This window comes from Oryzias melastigma, linkage group LG20 (genome assembly GCF_002922805.2).
Source record: "Oryzias melastigma strain HK-1 linkage group LG20, ASM292280v2, whole genome shotgun sequence".
Lineage (NCBI taxonomy): Eukaryota > Metazoa > Chordata > Actinopteri > Beloniformes > Adrianichthyidae > Oryzias > Oryzias melastigma.
In genome coordinates, this window is record NC_050531.1 from 21,789,613 (window position 1) to 21,795,224 (window position 5,612).

Sequence of the window (5,612 nt, forward strand, 5' to 3'; positions counted from 1 at the left end):
CCACGTTGATCTGCGTGTGTACGTGTCTGTGAAAAAAGAAAAAAAAGTGTGCGTGCCTGTCTGTTTTGTGTGTCTCTGTGCTCGCGCCTGCACGTTTGTGTTGTGATTGTATGTTTATATCCGTGTCTACCGCCTGTTTAGACACAAAAACATGATCACATTTATCAATCGTGACATTTTATTGTGAAAAAACTGGTTATATTTTGAAAAGAAACCGGATTTTCTCATGTATCATGATGCAACTTGGGGCGCGTAACACAAGCAACTTTCGGGTGCGAAGCGCCCAGCTCCAGCAAGATCATCAAACTTTGAAGTAACGCGCCGCGATTTACACGAAGTAACTATAACGGCGTTACAGCGAGGATGAAAGTAATTAGTTAGATTACTAAATTACTTGATTTATAACGCCGTTAGTAACGCCGTTATACTTAAACGGCGTTAGTCCCAACACTGGTGATGAGTGACACCTGTTTGCTTCCCTTTATTAGGAGCTGCTGTCCTGCAGATTGTGTCAGTTTGTCTCAAGCCTTCTTTGGGGGTGTCAGTGTTTCACCCAGGGCACCAAACTAGCCAAATCCACCTTTGAAGGTGAAAGAGGGTGTGTACTAGAAGTTGGAATGTAGACATTTTTAGAGCAGAAGGAGAATCAGTCAGACGGAGATCAGACAGAACTTAATTTGCCCTCTAAAGAAAACAAACACACATATGGCAATGTGTGATCTAAATATAAACAATGAAACTGTACTTTCCTTACATGACTTCAGTTTACTAGTTATTTGAATTGACCTCTTCATGCTTTTATGACACTATTTTTCCATGTGCTGTGGCAGTATGAGCTAATCAGGCTGAGGTACAGCTGCAGTCAATCCTGACGAGCACCTGGTCACTATATTGGCTCTGGTCACTCTGGCTTTGCAATTTCTCCATTGAGGGACTAATAAAGGTTTCTTAATCTTTAACTAAAATGGGACTGAGCTGGCTTTTCTTGATATTTGGACAGAGACTGCCTCCTTTCACGGGTTGCCACTGGGCTCCACTGCCAGTGCAGTGGTAGCTGGAATCCCCAGTCGCACCGCAAATTGGCGTGGAACTGGGTTGAAGTGGAATTGAACGGACTGCATTGCTCCCTCCTGCTTCCTACAGGTAATTCCAGCACTGGTCTTTGTGCGCTGTGTCCCTCTGGGCCCTGTATGTTCTCTGGCTGCTGAGATAATGTCCTGCTGCTCATCTTTCTGGCTTGCCTCCACAGGGTTGTGAAGCTGGAACCCGCAGCTGTTTTTTATGTCTTTTTTCGTTCACCAAGACTGGCCCCAGATGCTCCTCGGGTCCTCCACATGAACTCCACTTTGCCACCAGGTCAGCCGCTGAGCTGCAGCACCTTGCTCTCCCCCAATTCAGTGGATCACATTGGTGCTTCTGGGGGCTTGAGGCCTGTTGGGACTTTTGCTCCTACGTTTTGCTGGAGCAGCTGATGGACTCGTTTTTAACTGAAGATTTTACTGATCTGTGTGCCTGTTTGCCTCTTAATTTGTTTTATTGTTTCAGAGCTGCAGCAACAGGGACTTCATCAAGAGGATGTTTTTGTTGTTTTGTGTTCTCCTGGGTTTGATTCTATTTCTATTGATTGGGTTGTTTTTTGATTCTGCTTGAGTAACCAGGTCTCTGTTACAGGTGGGCTCTAGACCCCTAATGGTTTAATCACAGGTCTTTTAATAATTCAACATTTTAAACTATTAATAATAAATCAACTTTTTAATGGCCTGTTCACAAGGCACACAGATCATAGTTACCCTTCAATTTATAGGTTAAATTCAATAAAAGACAAAGTCACATTAATTGCAGTGCAATATTCTGTAAACCAAAGTTTCTAACAAGAGTGTTGGAGAGATCTGTTTCAGTGTATGGTCCCAACATATGGAATCCACTGGATAAGGAAGTTAAAGATATAAAAACAATTGCTGCCTTTAACAGAGTTATCAAGAAGGAGATAGTAAGTATATATTAGAGAAAAGTTGTAGAAAAACAATTAATCTTATATGGTTAATGCACTGGACATAGTGTGGGTAAATAGAATTGAATTAGGGTTTGTTTAGACAACTGTTTATGTAAATGTGTATTTATTTTTGTTTATATATACCATTGGGAAAGATCATCTTCATTTTCCTTGTTTGAAGAATTTTGATTTAATTTAGTTGCTTTAGTAATAGGGGCAAATAATATAAGTTTTAGTTCTTTCTTCTCCTGTTCAAGTATTAACTGTTTCAGAAGAATCAGAATCAGAAGTAACTTTATTGCCAAGTACAATTGAACACATACAAGGAATTTATCTTGGCGATGATGGTGCATACATAAATACATAAAAACACCATTAAGTAAGAACAGAAAAGAATATTACAACATATATATATAAACTTATACACATACACACACATGTACATATACACAACCTACAACTGTACTTGATATAGAGAAAAAAAAAAAAAGCTACATGCAGAAACAGTGTAGGTTAACATTTCAGGCTAAAACTGATGCAGACTGACACAAATAATGTTTATATAATATTATTTGATGTTATGTATTGTCATTAAAATAAATAAAATCTGGAACCACGCCTCCATCTTGTTTGAGTTCCCCTTTTTTGGTATGTACCTGAACCATTCATGTTGCCATAAAATCCAGGACTAAACTCAAATAACCATCATCTTAAATGGAAAAACATTTTTTATACAACTGTAACTGGAAATATATTCAGGCATTTTACAATTTATAATATTAATGGATTGGATTTATCTGAGCTTTTCCAGACGCTCAAAGCGCTTACATTGTGTATCCATTATTCATTCACACTTGGTGATGGGGAACTACTACTGTAGCCACAGCTGCCCTGGGACAGGCTGACAGAGGTGTGGCTGCCAGTACGCGCCTACGGCCCCTCTGACCATCACCGGGACATTCATACGCATTCACACACCAGTGGAGCCACACTGGAGGCAAGTAGGGTTAAGTACCTTCCCCAAGGACACAACTACACTTGGGAAATCGAACCGCCTATCCGATCATTGGCCGACCCGCTCTACCGCCTGAGCCCTTTTAAGCCACTGAAGACATTTTCCAGTTTCAAATTAAAGAGAAGCAGAGAATCATTTCAGGAGGTCGATCTGAAGTTCTGTCAGAGCAGCAGATGTTCTCTAAATGCTGACTCAGCATTAACAGCTTTGAGGACTTTTCTGGAGGTTTAGCAGGAGGACTAAAGGACAGAAGATGGTGACGGTCCATCAAGACGTCATCTGGAAAACACAGATTATCAGAGCTTTACCAGATCTACAGTTTATTTGTTTTGTGTGTTTCTCTGATCAGCTGATAATCAATACATTTAAAACAGACTGAAAACTAAACTTTCTTCAGACTCACTGATTTCTGAGTTTCTGTGTCTGTAGAAACTGTGATTTCTGCATTTATGAACTTATAAAAAGAGTATTGTCAATCCACAAATTTGGACAAAGGAACCATGTGTTTGTAATTATAACATGTTCATAATTTCATCATTTCATTTCCCAGTAGATCCAAACCATGAGTTTATTTAATAACTACAGTCATGCTTTCATGCATGTATTCATGATGTGGTCATGGGGTTTATGGGGGGGGCAATGGTGTAGAGTGGGTATTTACTTTGAAATGTTTAAATTTTGAATGTCTTCTTTTTTGTGTGTTTTTTAACTATAAAGCAATTTAATCTGCGTGGACCAGTTTTGAATATTTAAAATTAATTTAAATTCACTTTGTTTTCATTTGATCCCTTAATCCTCAGTCAGTGTGTTTGTGAGTCTGTGTGAGATGGAGGAGAAACATGTGAACCTGGCTGTGGTTTCCTGCTCTCTTTCTGTCACAAACACTAACATCTGTTCATCTGCAGGTTTTTGTTCAGCCTGCAGGAATCATTTCTCACTGTGGAGATCATACTTCTCACAGCTGCAGTAATAGGAGGCTGAATGATCCACTTTGACTTTATTGATCTTCAATTCACATCCTGTCTGGGTTTTCTCAGCTGAGAAATCATCTTGTTGAGGATGACCAAATTTTTCATCTATTCGACAACTGCTTTTTGGAAAATCAAGAATTTTTTTAAATGTTTCATTTTTGTTCTTCTGGTACCATAATATGTAGCCACCATCACACTCCTGAGTCCCTCCACAGCTGAAAGAGACACTTTGACCAACTCTCCTGGTCAATGTTAAATCCTCCTGAATGAGTTCTGCTGCCATGGTAACCAGTGCTGCAGAGACACAGACAGACAGGTGAAGGTCAGGGTGACAGTGTCTGTTCCAGGTAGACCTGGCTGGCTCCTGATTGGCTGCAAACACTCACCTGAACACAGACAGCACAGAGCAGCAGCTGGGAGGAAAAGCATTTTGTTCAGCCGTGTTTCCTCTGGTGAACCTGAGGAGAAGTGGTGTTCTGATGCAGCTGAGGACAAAGAAGGACGAGCTGTGAGATGACAGCAGGACCACGTGCTTTGTGACTCCTCCTCCAAGCTCCCATCAGCCCCTCCAGCTCACAGAGAAGACTGCTGCTGCAGACTGACAGCTCAGCTGAAGCTGCTGTGTGGTTTCATCTTCCTGATTTGAATCTGACAGCAGATGAAGACAATCTGGGTCACATGATGCACAAACACTCAAACACATTCAGGTTCACAAACACACTGAGATCTGATGTTTAACAACTGTGGAGAAAAAACTAAAGTACAAATAAACTTACTGTTTATTGATAAATCTCTGATAAAAAAAAATCTTGTTTTAAAAAATTTTAGCATTCAGCTTCTTTGTAGGTTTTCTACACTGACTATAGTTATTTATCAATGATTCTGATCATTGAACACATTGAAGCCCTTAAACAGCCATGTGGGGGCGCCCTTGATCTGCTTCAATGTAAAGTAACTGTTTTTACTCATTTTATTCATCAATTCAAGAATATATTTCAGTTACTTTTAAATAGAAGACAAAAACATGTGTTGCAAGTGCAACCATAAAAACATGGAAGACAGTCGTGTTCGAATAAATTGACAANGAAAGTTCCAGTGCAGGGAATTTCTCAGATGCAGATTCACAGGTCTGTTCCAAAGGTTCTCATGAACAGGGCCGTTGGAAGAGTTGAGACAAACTGAACAGACTGCAGGGCAGCAGCTCCTAATAAAGAGAGGTGAAAAGGTGTTGCTAATCACCTGATTAGCTCCCCACAGACTGTGGATGAGAGAAGAACACAGCCTGACATACAGACCCTTTAGAGCAGGGGTCTCCAACTCAATCAGCCGGGGGCTGCTGGAGGCGGAGTCTGGGTGAGGCCGGGCCGCATCAGGATTTCCACAAGAAAAGCGCTGATAAAACATTCCAATGTTCTCAAATATCTTTGTTTTTAACACGAAATAGTGAATTAAGTAAATACATTTATTACAAAATGAATTAAAAAAAAACAAATAAATTAGTAATAAATAAATAAAATAATAATAATGACCATACAGCAGATACATATGACTGAAGAAACCACATATTGACTGACTAGAGAAAACTAATTATTTTTATTCAGTTTCAAATGTCTGTATTAACAGATCCTCCTTC

General features: G+C 39.8%; 1 protein-coding gene and 1 long non-coding RNA gene across 2 annotated transcripts in view; one reads left to right on the forward strand and one right to left on the reverse strand.

The window, feature by feature from the left end:
• LOC112151139 (NLR family CARD domain-containing protein 3) overlaps positions 1-5,612 on the forward strand; it is a 34,867-nt gene that overhangs the window by 25,118 nt on the left and 4,137 nt on the right. The gene's annotated exons all lie outside the window — the stretch shown is intronic.
• Positions 2,880-4,692, reverse strand: LOC112151140. The gene is made up of 3 exons (XR_002920081.2): positions 4,366-4,692; positions 4,153-4,273; positions 2,880-3,287 (listed from the first exon to the last, which is right to left on the reverse strand). It is a non-coding gene; the product is annotated as an uncharacterized LOC112151140 (long non-coding RNA).